The 17282-nt window shown below is 40.8% G+C and overlaps 1 protein-coding gene across 4 annotated transcripts in view; it reads right to left on the minus strand.

The window, feature by feature from the left end:
* Positions 1-17282, minus strand: part of LOC129777862 (uncharacterized) — a 175458-nt gene that overhangs the window by 64485 nt on the left and 93691 nt on the right. The window lies entirely within an intron of this gene.

Genomic DNA, 17282 nt, shown 5'->3' on the forward strand with positions numbered 1-17282 from the left:
CTTTGCGGGTAATTCGTCCCCTTGCTATAAATAGTAGAATAAGTTGAAATGTAAAAACACTATAGATATACGAACAGATTTAAGAATTGAGTGTTCATCAACATTGTTACAGTTTCCTTATACCCCATCCTTTTCCTAAAAATATGTCACCCTTTTAAACTCGAGTACACCGCGAGTAATCGGTTTTCCACCTTACTAACCATAGATGTAAGAAAATTGTTTATATATATAGTTTTAAAATTATATTTAAGAATTCGGCTCCTTTAAACATAAGTTACTGAGCCTGCAAAAATTATATTAAAAAAAACCTCCATGAAAAAGAGAACTACTATAATCAGCTCAATGCCACTTGAAGATAAGATCCCCAAAGGTGATATCAAGACAGACATAGGCGATTTCAGTGCGAAGATTGGCTCTGACAACGCGGACTATGTGCGTGTCATGGACCTCCATTGTCTAGTAGAGATGAGCAGAAACGGCGAGCTGTTCGTAGAACTTTGTAGCCACAATGACATGGTCATTGGGAGATCGCTCTTTCCCCACAAAGGCACAAAATCACGTGGTTATCCCGCGATGGCCTTACAGAGAACCAGATTGACCACATCTGCATTAGCCGAATGTGAAGGTGGATTCTGCCTGATGTCCGGAATAAACGCTCGTCGGCATCGCTTCTCCTCGTTGGTGCCTTCGTGTGGCAAAAGTGCAGTAGAAGAGTTCGGACGTCGATTCAGCACAGCCAACTTAAGGAGGATTCCGTTGTTGATGGATCGTTATCATTATCGATGAGATTATGGTTGTATTATCACCACCATTACATCACTTTGTGCTGGATCGGGATACGGTTTCCCTCTTTGTACTAGGAAAATGATGATAGTGGCACTGCGGCTGCGCTCTTACTCCTTCTGTTTCTGTTCTGCTTTGATTTCCGATTAGAAAAAAAATTATAAGTCCGGGATGGAGCGAATGAAATTTATTCGATTGTTTGTTATTGTCTGTAGAATCACACAGGAGTGTGGCTTGCGATGCAATGTTAAGCTTCGCTTTAGGCTCCCATTGTATTGAGCGAATTCGCCGAATGTACCAGCAGCATTAGAATAGAAAAGGTGTTCTTGTCTGCTGCTCTGGGCGCTCCTTTCGGTCGACTCAACAGCATCTTTCGCCAAACGGAAACAGAAAATCGAGCTAGAATGAAATTTCTAGCATCACTTGTCGACCGAAGAACACAGATTACCCAAAAGCAGTCAAAACGACTGCATTGTGGAAGAATAACTAATGTGTAGATCAATTCGTTTGAAACTAAATTTTCAATGTTTCTTTTAAATATTTTTTACAGTTATATGACAAGCTATCAGTAAATATAAACAATGAAAAAAAATTCACTTGGGAAAAAATATGCATTATTACTTGTACATTTTTTACAAAACAAAGAATTTTTTTTATGTGTAAACCTTACGCAAATATACTTTTGACATTCTTTCTAATTGTTATTATTTGTATTTTTTGTTTTCTTGTTGCAGCAGAGTCGTATTTAACAAATTTTGCGTTTGTTATTAGAGTGGGTTACATTAAATGATTTTACAGTTATCTTTGTGCGTCTTGCAGCTCTGTATTCGGTTAAAAGTTGTCAGGAAGCATCAGGAATAGCGGGAAAGCAGCACCCATCCGGCAACGCTAAATCGGTGGACTGTATAACGGTTCCGTTCATCGGTATCATACCAGTTACAATAGAACGGAGTTAGCTATTGTTGTGCTATTCTCATTGTGTGGTACACATAGGAGCTCGTTTTTTGGTATCTTTCCCAGAATAAAGTTGTAGAGAACCATTTGGTTTATTAGTTTAAGGGATAATTTTTAGAATTACAACTAAAAATAATAGTGTGTTATTTTTAATTTTTTTAAGTTTATAATATTTTTCATTGTCTGGGTGTGTGAAAATTCGACAATAAGACATAAGTTTTTGTATAATGAAGAATAGTGGAGGGTCTACAGATATGGAGATCTCCGATACTGAAACCCTTACAAAAAAGGCATGGGAAAAAAACATAAACGCGAAAATATTTCTTCTGGGGACGAATCCTTATCCTCCTACCAAGCCCCCCTTTAAAAAAATTGCAAGCCTCCCTCCTCAACGCTCCGATACTTCCACTCCCCCTCTCCAATAATCGATTTCCCTTCTGATGTTCCCGATTCAACTCAACCCTCGTTCTCATCTTCCCCTCTGTTGTCTTCGCTACCCGTGTTAGAGTCTATCCAAAAAATGCATCTGGAACTGGCCCGTGGGTTGTTTTCCTCCAGCCATAACCAAATGGAAAAGGCCTTAACGTGATTCAGATCATGAAAGATCTGGTCAGTTACACTTCTAAATCTGAAATTCGCAGCGTTAGACCGAACAAATTGCGAGTTATCATGTATAACCGGAAGCACGCAAACGAGATGGTTGCTGATAAGCATTTCACTCTCGAATATCGCGCATTCATTCCCTCATATAACGTAGAAATTGGATGAGAGATAGCTAAAACTGGTCAGACAAGCGAACAAATGTAGGACTAGGCAACTTCAAGAAGCTCCCCTCACTGTCGCCAACTCGGGAAACTCTCCCACGATAGAGATACAACTAAATTAACGCCGTCTGACTTATCTCGAGTCACCTTTGCTGGTGCCGCCCTCCCTGACTACGTTATGGTGGACAAAAGAACAAATGAAATTGAGGCTACCGGTGCGACTCTTCGTGCCAAAGCCCATGAATTAAGGTCAGTTGGTCACACAGCAACTTATTGCGCCAACAAGGAGCACTGTGCCACATGCGGAGAGCAACATGTGGGTGAATTTTTGGCAATTCAAGAATTACGATTACGATTATAGTCCTTGAATATTTTAGGATTATCTTCATTGCAACGTATTATGTTAAGAGACGAAAATATAATACCGTATAATAAGAAAATAATATAAGGAAAACCAGGGGCTGATACTTGATTGAATGATAATGATTTTCGCTCGGTTACATGTTACAAAACCGGTGAAAACTTACTTTGAAACCAATCCAATGCATTTGGATTGCGTTTGGATTGACTGGATAACATTTCGCTAATGTCGAAGTAAAAAGAAAAAAAAATCGATTCAAAGTTCTATTCCATAATAAAAGTTTTTATATCTGAGGATAAATCGGAGCGCCAAATGACACTCATTTCAAAATTAATTGCCGCTTTTAACTGTTTACCTGTATACGCAACGTTCGAGACAAACATAACAAATCTTTTGATGTTCGGCTGGTTTTCACCAATTTACACAATTCGTGATTCCTGAAATATCTCTTCTATCCGACAATTCTTCATACCATACAATTAAACGGTGAGGATTAATGCGAAGCACTGATTCACTCGAATCCTTAATTCACTGGGGAACCTGTTTGCCCACACACACTTCCAGCTCATATCAGTGATTTCGCTACACCGCCAATTAATAGATAATTCCACGAGACAAATTACAACGAATGCCAGGCCTCGATGATACCGGGAATCATCGCAAAGTAAACAGTAATCGAGAGAATTTTTGCGGGGGAAGACTTATCTTCACGATTCATCAAATACCTGGTCTTGAGTGGAGCTGATTTATTGACACAACGCATGCCTCCATAAATCATTTCCACCGGCACCACCATCGTCTTCAAATACTTTTTTCATTCCTGGAACCAAGCGGGACGGAAGAAACGTGAGAAGAAGCGTAATTAGGTGAGGAGCATGTTACGCTTTGGGGATGAATCCCACGTCGGCCAGGGAACACGTACATGGTTCGAGGGCGTACGCAGCGTACGGTCGGTTGTGAGGGAGCCTTTTCATCTAATTAGTGGAATTAGGGCTGTTATTGTTAATAATTAAATCAGTATCCGAACCAATCCAGGTGTTTGCGTGCGTAGGTGGAAGTTTCGTTGCGAGCATTGCTGAATCATTTGAACTAATGTTGTGTTTCTCTTTTTCCTTCCAGGTCAGTGCCACACGTTACCATTGATTGGGAAAATGCGGTTTTCCGGGCAATGGATCGTAATTATGATTGACACTCACAAACATCTCATCATTTCGGGCACCGATCCGAAATGCATTTACTCGTTGAAGCGGACTGAATTGATATTCAAAATTATGTCGCGCTATTCCGCAGTTTGTGACCAATGGTCGGGGTTGTGCGAATCGATACAGATGGCCTCTGTGTGTAGGGAAAATAAATTCAGCATCGCAATGGTGCTCACGTTACACAACCCGCGCTTATAATAGCTATTGCGGAAGGACAAACTGCAGCTGCATGTCAGACGATCGGAGCGAAATTGACGACAACATGTTATGCAGAGTGATGTAAAGGGTGTGTCATATCAAATTGCATCACGGAAAAAACGCTGAAGAAATTTAATTTATCTTCAGCTTTCGCTTATAATCAGATAAGAGTGTATAGATCACGTTGGCCATGCTTCACTGTCAATTTTTCGTAAATTTGGAAAAATGTCGTCGAACGAAAAAGAGCGTCGTGAATTAATCCTGTGCACTCATTTCGAGAATCCGGAATTGTCACATCGGGACATCGGTAAGATGCTGGGAATCGTCCAATCCACGGTCAGCAGAGTACTAAAACGATATTTCGAGAACCTAACCATCGACCGGAAGGTGAAGAACGGCAAAAATGGATGCTCCGTCAGTGAAAAAGATCACAAGCGCGTAGTTAAGCAGTTTAGACGTGATCCGAGAAGTTCGGTCCGGGATGTCGCCAATAAGCTGAATTTGTCAAGTTCATTCATCCAGCGGACCAAGCAGCGGGAGGGCCTGCGTACATACAAGGTTCAGAAGGCTGTTAACCGCGACGAAAGGCAAAACTGGTGGGGAAAACGCGAGCCCGGAAGCTGTACACCGAAATGCTGACGAAGCCGCATTGCCGCAACCTACGTCAAAGCGGACTTTCGTCAGCTGCCGGGCCTGTTGTTCTTCTCCGCAGAGGACAAATTCAGCGTTCCGGAGGAGATTCGCAAACAGAAACTATCCAAGTTTGCCAAAAAGTACATGGTGTGGCAAGCGATCTGCTCTTGCGGAAAGCGGAGCGCCCCCTTCGTGATGACCGGCACGGTAAACGGGCAGGTTTACCTTAAGGAGTGCCAACAGAAGCGCTTGTTACCACTATTGAAGCAGCACGAGGGCCCGACCATCTTCTTCGTGCCACTATTCAAAGGACGTGTTGGAGTGGTACGAAGCCAACGGGGTCACCTTCGTGCCAAAGGAAATGAACCCGCCCAACGCGCCGGAGCTTCGCCCAATAGAGAAATATTGGGCGATTATGAAACAGGCTCTCCGGAAGAACCCAAAAGTTGTCAAATCGGAGGCGGACTTCAAGAGAAAATGGATTTCTGTTCAAAAAAAACTACAACCTGACGTTGTACAGAACCTTATGGACGGGGTAAAGAGGAAGGTGCGAGCATACGGGCTTGGGCTCGAAGTATGAATGAAAAGAAAATGCCAAAAGTTGTTTAATAGTTTTTATTTTACTGTCTAAAATTTTCAAAAAGATCGGTCTACTGGGCGAATTTCTACAGCGTTTTTTCCGTGATGCAATTTGATGTAACACACCCTTTAATCACGAACTGGAACGGCAAACGGGAAATAATGTTCTCATGGATAGAACCATCAGTGGCCACCCATTTGCGATGGTACCCATCGCAATCTCGCGGAATCGATGAACCGTGGCGTCACAACGGTGCATTTCATCACTGAACCGATGAAGGGGGGCCGGTCAACGAGGGGTCACAAAATTTACACTGCCATATGTTGAGACACTAAAATTTACCACGCGCGTTCAATTTGCACAGGCTTCTCATGGGGAAAAATTGTATAAAATTGATGTCGCCCGCATGACGCGGGACATCGTCGGAATTGCCGGAAACGTCCCGAGCGGATTACAGTGGCAACACGCGCACCAACAGCGGGGACACAGTGATTGAGAATCAAGTTGTTACAGCAACGTTATTAACATACATTGATGTAAATATGGATCAACAAAAGAACCTCGCGCACCGATTCCGGGTTTTACTTGGGAGGGTCGTAAAATACAAGATTTTCGGTGTTCAGCCGCTTTATACCGCTATTCATTCTAATTAATCTGTGGATGGCTGAAGCTTCCTTTTGACGTAGGACTACGTCTAACCGGAAGATATAGGGGGTGAAATGGAAATCTAGGCACTGAACAAGTAGGAAAAAATGCAAGATTTGGAACGCTTATAACTCTAGCATTTCTCGATAGATCGCAAAGGTTTTTGCATCAATTGATAGGAAATATATCTACGCATCTATCATAACGAATAACATTTCATTTTTCTTGAGATAAATAATTGAATAATTGTGAAATATCAAGCATTGTCAAAATGCACTATGTGCCCATTTTTGATTGGTCCATTTTGTGCTCCTCAAATCGTACCGACCAAAACGGGCAACCAGAGCAGCAGCGAAATAGAATGAAGCACGATTGGAAAGGAAAAAGAAAAAAAATGAACGAAACATTGGTCGCAATCTCACACTTGCGTAATTCTCGAGCCAGCCAGTCAGCTTAAAAATCCCCGCTCCGCTGCCGTAACGATCATTCTCATTCAAACCGTACACCACATCGGTTCGCATCACAACACATCAACAAACCAACCCAAGCAGCCATGTCTGGACATGGTAAAGGAGGAAAAGTAAAGGGAAAGGCAAAATCCCGCTCGAACCGTGTTGATCTGGAGTTCCCCGCAAGGGTAGCTAGGACGAGCGCGTTAGTACCAGTGCACCAGTCCACCTAGCCGGCGTTATATAGTTTCGGCCGCCGAAGTGATCGAGTTAGCTGGCAAAGCTGCTCGCGACGATAAGAAAACCCGCATTCGGAACAGAACACATTCGGTTCGGTGGACATCATGACAACAACAGGCAGTTGCAACGAGTGGCGAGTGGCAAACGCAATCGCAAAACGGCAGCTGGTAGCAGAAGAAAAAAGTTTGTTCTTTATACAAACTGCTTTGGTGGCAAATCCAGAACAAGGCGGCATCGAGGGCGTTCGAAATGGCTTTTTTCAAAACCACGAGTACTAAGTTTTCTAAATTGGAACCATTCCATAAAGCAAGGCGCTTTTCAGGGCCATTAAACCTTCCAAGAAAGAGTTTAGGAAATACAGTTCAATGCTTTCTAAAACATTATCCAAAATAATAATAAAACACAAATTGATTTTTTCATAATTTGTTTGCCAGGATATGATGAGTATGTGAATTTGGCAGTTGTTCTGAGCTTATTGATAGTTGGGGACTTTCCTGATTATACAATTTTCATCAATTCTTAAATTGTTTCCAGATTGAAAGTACAGTAATTTACAATTAGTTCGACATTTAGCTAATTGGACGGACATGTAATGCGACTTATTTAGTTGGACATTTTTGTAAACATAGAGATCCAAATTATGACCCCACATTGAAAGTCGACACTGTACCACTGTCATCGCAAATGTTCAATTACAGGTTAAAATCGCCTCCAATGCGACACTGAGTGGCACTTCGGCACGTCGCATTGAATGTAATTTACTGTACAACATGTCACAAAGCTGGATGGGAAGAAATTTTCCAACTGTGAAAGCTGTGGCGAGTGGCAATAAATTGCTAAACAGGAAGGTTTAGCCGAACAAGATGGGAATATCGAGTGATAACAAAACAATAAACTCTTTAGATTGAAGATAATTTTGTTATGCTGAAAAGGACCCTTTTTAGCCTGAATGTGAATCCAACGAGCGAACAAATCGTAATGAATGTATTTTTTTGCCATCGCCCCCTTTTAACGCTCATTCGTTCGTCTCGTTGGACTCGCCCCTCTGGCTGAGTCTGCCGATTTGTCTCTATCCTGTGAGTGTGCACCGCTAGAGTATAAAACACGCGGACCCCAAAAAAATATGTTATTTTCTTTTAAACCGTAAACCCGTGTGGTTGTACGGCATCGGCATCGTGGACGTAACAAAGGAGGACAAGTTAAGGGAAAGGCAAAGTCTCACTCGAACCGTGCAAGTCTCCAGTTCCCTGTTGGTCGCATTCACTGATTGCTCCGCAAGGGTAACTAGGCCGAACGGATTGGTGCCGGAGCACCAGTATACCTAACAGCGATTATAGAGTTTCGGCCGTCGGAGTGCTCGAGTTGGCTTTCAAAGCTGCTCACGACAATCAGAAAACCCGCATCAAGAACAGAGCAGCTTCGGTTCGGCTCTCATCAAGGCAACAATTAATTTCAGTGAGTGGCAAAGTGTTTCTCCGGCACGTCGCATTAAATGTAATTTACTGAACAACATGTCACAAGCTGAATGGGAAGAAATTTTCCAACTGTGAAAGCTGTGGCGAGTGGCAAACGCAATAGCTAAACAGGAAGGTTTAGCCGAACAAGATGGGAATATCGAGTGATAACAAAAACACAACACCAAAGGTTCTTTTCAGAACCCCCAACATTTTCATAAAGAGTAAACAGTAAACTAATCCATTTTTCAGGTAGATAGGTAGGTATTCACGTAGGAGAAGAAAATAAAACAATATATTTAAAATATATATTTAACAAAAGCTGTCTCCTTTGTATAGTCCTACGTCACTCCGGTTATGTCCCCGACATTACCCACCCGTCTTTTTTTTTTCTCGGGAAAGGCTACATGTTTGGATGCAGAGTGGTGTTTTAGTGGATCTCGGTCCGACTTTATGCACGATTTGTATAACATAACGCGAGCTTCAACCCTTTGCGGTAGGCATTAATACCCTTGAAGGGGATTCTTTTATCATTCGGTGCCAGTAATATTATGTTTCTCTGAGTACCGTTATCGATCATTCATAGAAATACCGTATACAGTTAGATAGGCCTTTCGAGATCCGACAGCGAATGGAATAAATGGAATTCTCGAAGCTCTGGTGTAGGTTCTATAAATTATCCGTTCGAATTCAAATTGATGGATGTTGGTAAAACATTCAGTAAAATGAATTCGGAAATTGTTTCATTCACTCAAAAATTTAATCAACACAAACAAATGATTACTTAGCTAACGTAGTCCTACATCAACCTTGCGGTTATATCATAGATATAACCCACCCATTTTTTTCCATGCTCGATGTTTGACATTGTTTGCCACTGCCGACAATGGAAGAGTGGCAAACAAAATAGTGTTAATACTAATTTCAAACCAAACTTTATCTGTCAAAAAGTGTCAAATATATACCTGGACAAACAGTGTACGGCCCCCTTAACTCATGGAAACTTCGTCAACTATTCGCGATAAAGCTTACGAGTGCGTGTTTCGGTCGTATTATGCTTATCACATTACGGTTCGGCACAGTCTTTTTCTTGAAAGACTTAATGCCTTGTCAGTGCTTAGAAGTGTGCACAATGGTAGGTACAGAAATATCTAGTCTCCTTCGTAATATTTGGTTTATCTTCGCATCCTTGTGGCGGTTCCTCAGATCCGTTTCTGTTCTAATTCACTTCTTCCAAGCTGTTGTTAAGCGAGTAAGGAATAATTTTGAAACATTGTAAAAAGTGCTTGGAGGAAATCTTTTTTTATTAAGGGAACCGGATTCTTCTTTCGACGTCATTTTACGCTGAGCGTAAAAAAATATTAATTAAATATTAACAAATGTTATATTTTCAGAAAGTTGTGAGAATTGTTGGTTTATTTCCGAAGCTGTGTGTGTTTAGGGGTGTCCAGATTTTGTTGCAAACAAGCCTCATTTATGCTGTTTATGACGTTTCTTGTATTTGTGCCAACCTGCAACATGCTTTGAATGTATAATGCTTAATAAAGCTTGAATTACAGAATCAGTTGTATCTCGGGATTGGTTAAAGTTACAACTTGCCGACAGTTTATTGTTCTTTTCAGAAAAATGGGTGGGTTATATCTATGATATAACCGCAAGGTTGACGTGGTTCTACCTTAGCTTAGCAATCATTTGTTTGTATTGATTATATTCTTGATTGAATGAAACAACTTCCGAATTCAATTGAATTCAATATATTTGCATTATGAATAAAAAGATTGAACAAATGCCATGTAAGGTCAATTCATGCATGATAGATTATGTCTTCGTTACAAGTAAATTTAATGATAGTCCTTTTACATTTGGTATGATTGCTTGGGCAAAACATGAGAACGAAAGAATTATCAAACGATCATTTTATTTTACATTTCCCTCTGAAGTTTGCATCTCTCAAGTGTAAGTACTTTTCGAAAGGCGAATTTGCTTGAAACTTGAATATTCATTCGCCTCGAGTGTCTGCACGATTTTCCCAGGTTCCTATGTTTAGAAGACCGTGTTAGGGAAACATATTCTAGTCTGCACAAAGGCAAGCAAGTACAAAAGTACTCGCAGTTTGCATTTATTTGCAAAACCGATTTTCTCCAGGCATCTTGGTTTTGAAGTCTGTCTTAGGGAACACATTTTGGTGATAACAAAATTCCCCCTACTTTCATGTATTTGCATTGCCGATTTCCCTAAGGCTGCTTGGTTTTGATGGCTGTGTTAGGGAAACCGTAAATCGGACCAATCAAAACGAGGCAGTTCGGGCGTTTAGATAACGCTTGACATTTTACAGTTATTCAATTGTTTATCTAATGAAAAATAACATTTTATTAATTGCGATAGATGCGTAGAAATATTCGCTATCAATTGATGCAAACATCTTTCCGATCCAGCAAGAAATGTTCGAGTTATAAGCATTCGAAATCTTTCATTTTTTGCTGCATGTTCTGTGTTTAGGTTTTCATTTTACCCACCCATATATTCCGGTTAGTCAAAAAACTATTCATAACATTAATCTAGTTACAGTTACAAAGTTTGGACTCTCAGTTAATCAACCCAAGCGGCCATTTTATTTCAAAATCTCTTCATATATGCCGCATCCCGATTCACTTTGGCACCATTCTCCAGTGTCCACTTGACAATTGCTCAATATTTTTAGATTGGACGGAATTGGGAGCAACTGGGAGGATTGAGGTCTTCTTCAATGTAATCGACTCCATTGTCACGGTATCACTGGAGCACCTCTCGACTGTAGTTGCAGTTTGCCAAATTTGGACAAAACTTCACCGGAACTTTGTGGGTCTTAACAAACGGAAGGAGCCGTTTCTGCGGGCACTCTTCTTCATAAGTTTTCGAGTCTATTGTCTTGTTTGTGACGAGAACCTTGGTTTTCTGTCCACAGCTACAAATCCCTTGTGAAATCAAGAACTCCCAGGCAAAATTATCAGCCAGAACGAACTAAAATTCGCTTGACACATCTCCTCTGTTAGTGGCCTTATAGAATTTCAGGCCTGGGAGCTGGTCAAAATCCATCTTCACGTGCGTTCCATCATCCATCGGCATGCATCCTTCGTACTTTATTTAAACTTTGTTGTACAACTTTCAAGCGCGTCTTTTGACTATCAGAATCTATTTCAGATTTTTCAGAACAAAACGGGTCAAAGATACAAGTTTTCCAGAAAAAAAAGCTGTCAAATGATTTCAGATACGCCTACTACGACCGCTGCTATAAAATGAACGCTGATTCCGGTTTCTAGATGTTCTAATATTTATGTTTGGAAGTGTAGCAGCTAGCATACGAAAACATACGATGTCGAATTTATGGAACTCAGTCACATTTTATTGGTTTCCAACAAATGAGGGGCTGAGGAAGCGTTGGATAAAGTTTCTGGGACAGAACTAGCTAATGAATCCGATTTTTCCGATGCCATTTTTCCATTATCATCGTAAGAGACAAAGCGGTTCAATACTGGCTGTACATTTTTATTGATATTGCAACTGCTTGATATAATTCATTTTTCAGAAATCATCATCTTACATTCTTTCATTCATAACATATAGAAAATGGCTAGGTATGAGTGTTGTAATTTACATTTTCAACTAGGTTAACGATGGGCGGCATATGTTGCGCTTCAAATACTGCAGATACTTCTCGTATCGGCCATACGGAATCCCCTACATAATCAATGACACCAACAAACTCAATGTGATATCGATTTCATCGCCGTTATCCCCAGTTGCATTTGAAAAATGTCCGGCAGCTAGTACTTATAGCCTATATGGTCGGTGTTAAGTTAGAGCGGACCAAGTCGCAAAAGTACAAATTTCGCGTTATTGATTGCATCAAGTTAAACTTCTTTTGAGCTACATTCCACATTTATCAGATTTGGAAAATCACACGTACAGGAGGAATAAATTATCGAAATTGTTTGAAACGCTCAATGAAAATCCCTTATAGCACCAAACTTCAAACTCGTTTTTCTCGAAATCATAAAAATGTCACATGGTCCGGTCTGACTTAACACCGACCATATGTAAATACTAGGAAATCAAACGAAAAACAGTTGAGTACAGATCGGGATTACGTCATCTATGTATTCCAATAACATTAAGTAATAATTTACATTCAAAATTCAACAATTTGAAGCTGCCTTCGAGACTGGTAATCGTACAGAGTAAATTACGTCACAAATACGGTTTAACTATTCTGACGATTGTTTTGATTCAAGGCAAGATTGCAAAGGCCGGCCGGATTTGAGTCTCGAACGGGTTGCAGAAGGCAAAATTCGAGTTTCAAATCCGATCGGATTCCAGAATATGGGTTAATATCTGGTTCCGTCTGTCCCATCTGGCATTCACACACGACAATCTGCTGACAGCACATTGCAACATATCTCCGTTCGTTTATCGGACGACGGGAACAAATTTCCATTTGTGTCTCCGAACAACAAAACAAAAAAGTTAGCCGGAGATATCCGTTTGAATTATGAACAATCGCCCCCGTCGGTAAGTCACCACTAAATCTCATCCCGGTCGGGAATTGAATCCCATTTGGAGGGAAACTGTATTAACTTGTGGCAATAACGCCAAGCAAACTCCCCATGGCGCTATATCGAACCAATGGTCAATGGTCAACTCGTTTGACTTCTCGTTATTGCCAGCGGCGACTCCGATGCACCCGGTGCCCAAGCCAAAGGAGCAACTCTCTCCCTCTGTGTCAGCATAAATATTGTGACAATAGGGCCGCCGTCTGCAGAGCGCCCTCTAGCCCTGAAAACGAACATCGGAGAAGCTGCGGCGGAGGAGCAGTCGAGGCGCAAGATTCAATCCGAATGAATTATGAGTTTCGATTCTCGCTGCAGCTATTGAACGCCACTTGCTGCGAGCTGTGCTTGTTGGAGCTTCATTTTCAGTGTTCAGCCAGTGGGAGTCCTCTTTTTCTTGCCGAGTCGTCGTTCAGTCTGGTCATGCAGTGGACGATGGTCGCAGGAAAATTCAATTGAATCGGGAAATATTCAAGGCAGATACCGGTATTCCTGAAGTTATTCTTTTGTCAATACTTCCGAAAGAGGACAATTGCTGTTGGCATAAATTGCACAGTGCTCTGCATTAGAGAAGTTTGACACCATGAAACTCAATTTCCTCGTTTAATGCCGTTCTGGTATTGCGATGAACTGTGAAGGACACAATGGAGCTCGATGTTGTGGAGAAACTTGAAGCTGCTAGCAGTTCAGGATTGTTCAATTTCCTGTGCAAAGGATTGTTTCCATTGACTTCCTGCAGATGCACAGTTCAGAGATATGTTCCGATATTCAATGTTGTGGAACAATTCCTCATCGGAATAATGAATATCTTTGAAAGCTTTCTATCCCATCCTAAATGGTAAATGGAATCTGTCACTATCACGCGATGTCACTCCCGGCTGAAATGTATTCCCAAATTCACAATGCAATTATTTCGCCAACTTGTGGAATTAGTTCAAGCATGGCGACGCCTCTTATCTTTCCATCTTCCCCACGATGATTGTCCCCGAGAGAGAACCAAGTACCAAAGGAACCTTCCGAGCTGGTCTCGCATCAGGTTGGGAATAAATATAGACAGCAGAATCTCGATTCTCAGACATCGGTGACGATGAGAAATAAGTTCGAGAGAAATGTGATCCAATAATTAAAATTTTCCTCCACTATCGGAGAAGCCCACTGTAAGAAGGAAAGCCAATGGGTCTGATTCTCGAATACACTACGAATACACTTCACGGTGGAAACGGTATGAAACGCATTCGCGATGACAACAGTACGGTGTCGACATCTGGATACGAGATTAGTTTCCCACTAAATTTATCATTATAAAATCAAATTATCTTCAGATTAAATTTTTGTATGAGATTATTATATCACACGAAGAAAACAAAGTTTTCCACTCACATTGAATACCAGTTTGATACGAAGAGTTTAATTTTCATTAATTATTTTTTATTTGAAAAGTGCTCATTCTCCCTGAAAACTCATCATTATCTTCGACACTTCACTAACTCGTAAAACGTAGTTCAATGGCGTACCGTTTATGTCGGTTCCACCGTGAAGTGTATTCGAGAATTAGGCCCAATGTTTATCCCGGCGTAAAGTCCGGAGGGCGTAACATTTCGCCGTCGGTCGGAAGATAAGAAACTCAGATGAGCTGCTTGATGCCATTTTTCGTCCTTCGCCTGTAAAAAAATGCGTCGCATCCAGAACACGGAGATAAGCACGAGAAACGGCGGAGAACGTTTCATTAAGGCTCGTTTCAAATCACAAACATGAAGTGGGATGGCCCGGGAGGCGCAAAGTTCTTTCCGTGATTATTTTCCCCTTTTTTACTCTGTCGCATTGCCTCCTGCGATAGTTTTGTCCTAACTGAAATGTGTCACTTGGTCGCTTCGTAATTTGAGACGGCTTTATTCCACTATCGTGATAGTTTACCTGAATGTTATAAGATAAGAATTTCTTCGCAGAGATAATATAAAATTGTTCGCTCTGGTAGTTAATTGATTCAAGAACTATGTTTTGAATAAAGTCAAATTCATGACAATTAACACAATTCAAAAAAGATATTCGAAGCTGAGTTCGGAAAACTAAAACATGAAATTTTAAACCTAGCATCTGATAATTTATTCAAGATTGGATTGCATTTGGAATATGAAATCTCCTGTCTGGAATCTGACTTTCAGACCTATGTTTGAAAGCTGTATTCTGCAATTTTTTTCTAATATTTGTAGACATTCCGCGATGCTATCAGAGTTGAAGCTAATTTTACTTTACAAGATAAACCAGTAGGGGAACCGCGGGTAATACGGACAGTGGGGGTAATATGGACAGGTGGCCGATTTGTATAGTTACATTTTGAATTTACTATTTCTGTTGATGAGAACACCTTCTACATGTTACTCTCTTATATTTAAGCCACCCTATGACAATGAATACTGATCAAAAGTGGAAAAGGGAAACAAAAACCCAAAATCATACATGGTTCCGTGTGAGGATGTAATTTTAGCTGCATCGATATTAAGCATTTTGAGTAATTTAATATCAAAATTCAATTCGCTGATGGTTATAATTCGGTTTGTGAGTTAACAGAGGAGCGATATTATGTATGTACGGAAAAAAGTAAATTCATTTTTGAGTGGAAAAATTTAAATTATTGAAATAATTGTACTGGTGGGGTAAAACGGACAGTTGCCTGTGGGAGTGAGATGAACTGTGAACAGTCTGTTTAATCTATTCCTAAGGAATGCCCTGCATCTATAAATGGAAATCAAATCGCCAAATGTGGACTGTATAGAAGCTGACTGGAACCAAAAGCAAAATAGTTGAGAGTCTGTCCGTTTATACTGCTGAAAAGTACGATATCACTTCTAGGTGGATTAATTCGTTTTTTTTTCATCATTTAACGGACATTCGTGATGAGTTCAGATCTTGGTTGAATAAAATTATTCCTCTCGCGATCGATAAACCTCTACGCTTCATATACTACAAACCTGTCTATATTACCCCCACTACATGTCCATTATACCCGCATCGGAAAAAAAGTTGTACTTTTCGGTCTGTTTTAATTTTAGTGAAAAACATTGAAAAACACTTTCTTGTAAACTATTTGGCCAATTAGATAGAAAAAACAGTATACTGATTTGCAAGAAACTGCATCAAAGTTTTGGGAAACATGAGTTTCCAAAGATATAATTGAAGTTCTTCTTAACATGTCCATTTTACCCCCACCTTCCCTACCTATGAGCAGCGTGCATAATAAAGTTTCTAGCCGCTGCTCCTTCCTTTCGTGTGAAGGTGAAGTGGGTCGGAGATAGAGTAAATCTAATGACACAGGTGAACTTCATCGTCTTCGCTCTTTGCTCAGCCTGTTTCCAATGTAGTAACGAGGGTAAAAGGAAAGCACAAGTGCCTTCCAAGCTCCAGCTAGAAGGTTAGCAGCTTCTCCGAGCTGCATGTAGAAAAACTTAACAAAGCAAGGAACGAGGTGGCTGAAATTGGAACACGCCGTGTGCTAATCAGATCATCGTAAGGTGTGCCATAGCAGCCGGAGTGCATTAGGACAACCAGAAAAAAAACCCCTCTCATTTTCTTTCCATCACGCTTCAGTGCAGTGCACTCACCCACTTTTAAAATAATCATCTAAAGTGGTGATAGGTGTTTCTTGAGATGTCCGTGAATGGTGGGCGAAAAATGGTATCGTTGACTGTGACCGAATTTCACGGTCCTAACCGACCGACGTGTGCCATGCTTCGCATTATCATCACGCAAGGACGGTTTTCCGATGGATCCCTTCCGCTCAGAGTAAAGTATTGTACAGGGTGGGCCATTTAAAGTGGAAGCATCTGGCAACCCCATAACTTTTGACAGAGATGTCAGATTAACAAATGTCATACCGCGTTGGAAGCGTCATTTCAGTACAATTTTAACCATGGAACAATACACACCTAAACAATGCGCTGAAATTGTTCAGCTGTACATTCAAAATAACTTCTCAATTGTGTTAACTAAACGTGCGTGGAAAAATAAAAATAAAGTTAAAACATCGCCTGGAGACAACACTATACGTCGATTATATGCCAAATTTATATCGTCTGGTAGTCTTGGTAATGCCAGTCATCTGTCCAGACAACGACCAAGACGTTTCGACGAGAATATTGATGCCGTTCGAGCCAGTGTTGCAGAGACTCCATCGACATCAGGTCGCCATCGTTCGCAAGAGTTAGACATCGCTCGAACCACTCTCCGACGCATAATTTGTGTTGATTTGAAAATGTTTCCGTATAAAATTCAAATGGCTCAACAACTTAACCCATCTGACTTACCACGTCGACTTGATTTTGCGAAATGGACCATCGAAGTGGCCAAAAATGAACGTGGCTTTTGGCAAAAAATCATAATGTCTGATGAGGCGCATTTCAACTTGAATGGAGGAGTAAATAAACAAAATTGTCGTT

This window comes from Toxorhynchites rutilus, chromosome 1 (genome assembly GCF_029784135.1).
Source record: "Toxorhynchites rutilus septentrionalis strain SRP chromosome 1, ASM2978413v1, whole genome shotgun sequence".
NCBI lineage: Eukaryota > Metazoa > Arthropoda > Insecta > Diptera > Culicidae > Toxorhynchites > Toxorhynchites rutilus.